This window comes from Trachymyrmex septentrionalis, unplaced genomic scaffold, assembly GCF_001594115.1.
Source record: "Trachymyrmex septentrionalis isolate Tsep2-gDNA-1 unplaced genomic scaffold, Tsep1.0 scaffold190, whole genome shotgun sequence".
In the NCBI taxonomy this organism is placed as follows: Eukaryota; Metazoa; Arthropoda; class Insecta; order Hymenoptera; family Formicidae; genus Trachymyrmex; species Trachymyrmex septentrionalis.
The window spans coordinates 325379-327291 of NW_017305072.1; the positions used below are offsets into that span (position 1 = coordinate 325379).

The 1913-nt window shown below is 32.8% G+C and overlaps 1 protein-coding gene across 1 annotated transcript in view; it reads right to left on the reverse strand.

Moving 5' to 3' along the window:
• LOC108747044 (craniofacial development protein 2-like) overlaps positions 1-1913 on the reverse strand; it is a 41153-nt gene that overhangs the window by 14649 nt on the left and 24591 nt on the right. The gene's annotated exons all lie outside the window — the stretch shown is intronic.

A 1913-nucleotide genomic window follows, 5' to 3' on the forward strand; every position in this document is an offset into this window, starting at 1 on the left:
TTGTATTTTCTTTTAATTGGATGACTATTTTTTTTTTTTAAAACGAAATATGCTGACTCTTACTTTGCCCTTTATTTATTATTATTTGAATTAATTATAATTCTTAAATTATATTAAGATTATATAATAATATTATATAATTATATTAATTCTTAGATTATTAAGATTATAACTTAAACAATATTCACAATTTATTCATGCAACGTCTATGTTGCATTTACAATTGTAAACTTGATAATGAATTCAATGAATGAGACTTTCCTCATAGATTCTCCACGCAGATTTCTTATAACACGGTGTATTGTGTTATGGGTGTGCCCCTTTCCATTTCGTGAACCAAACGAGAGCGCCTTTCGCCAATGCACTGCACACAACTGCAGGAATGTGTGTTGCGTGGCCAATCTCTTTACCAATTTGCGATCCTTCGGTCTCGATTACAAAATTTCATTGACTGCTTCGGTTAGAAATCGTCTCCTGACCTCCAAACTGCTGAATTTCACTTGAAGATAACTCGATTGGCTTATTGGAAATAATTTCAGCAATTCGTAGAATTTTTATATATCTGATTTATGCGCACGAAGGAAGCAACTCTTCGGCGAGATGAGATATGTACCAGTTATCGAATAAATATCACGAGGTATTTACTAAATATAGAAAATATATTGTGATATGAACTTACGTCATACGAAGCTTTATAAAAAATTGTTCAAAAATCATTTACATTATTTCAAAATTATTATTAAATATTTCTTTTATGTGTTTTTCTATGATCGATATTATTGAAAAAATTAGACGAAAGAATTGATTAAACGATTAAAAAATGATGAAAAAGGAGCTGATATTTCAGTATATTGCGAATACAGACGCAGCTTGTTTACTTCCTCAAAGGGCCATTTCAGCAGTCAAGATAATGTTTGTGGTCACGAAGTCTCGTGCATCGCGATATATATACATGTATATATATATATATATATATATATACACATCACACGAGTCTCGACAATTTGCCGTTTCAGAATAGAAATCAAGATCACCATGAAAATTTTCTGTAAGTACTTGGTAGCGGGATATTTATTGGATAAGAACGTAACTACTTTAAAATATTATATATGCAAAATGTATAAATCTTTTATTTAATTTTGAATAATATCAGTTCCATCTATTTCTGTTAGAAAACTTTCGTTAATAAAATATGTAAAATATATATGTATATACCGATCATTAATTGATTGCGTGATAATCGCGATTCGTATCACTATTTACAATCTCAAATCAAATTGCTTCATGACGTATACGTACTCATTACTGATGCGTTGTCACCGGACTTAGGACATCAGGGACACGCCAAGGGGTTGTTGACTCCGCGTGCTCAGAAAAACGCCGACTTAGGCATTCGACGTGTCAGCTGCGATCGATTCTGCGGTAGCACACGCTGGACCAGTTCAGCGAATTGAACAGCTCCACTTGCCATATCCCGTCACATCCTACAAGCATTTCCCTGCCTATTACGGCCACGACGGATCACGGCCTAGGGCAAAGAACTGTTCAATGAAATTCTTCGCCGCGAAAACCCGCCTCTTGGACTCGTGCATCTCGCCCGTTCCGGGAAATAGACCGCGGAATTCAATTCAGTCGCCATTGCGGCTCGAAAATCACTCACATCATCTTCTTCGAATACCTAATATTGAAGTCGATGAGAAAACGTTTAGTTGTGGTACTTGCACGTTAAATTCTATAGTTATAGAGTTATAGAATTAAACATATAAAAAATTTTTATTTAAAAAATGCAATAAAGATTTTCATATTAAAAAAAGAATGTTTCCTATTTTATTTTGCTACTACTTTATAAAATTTCTCCATGCATTTTTTATCAAATATATAATAACATATATGAAATATATTTAAAAAATCTA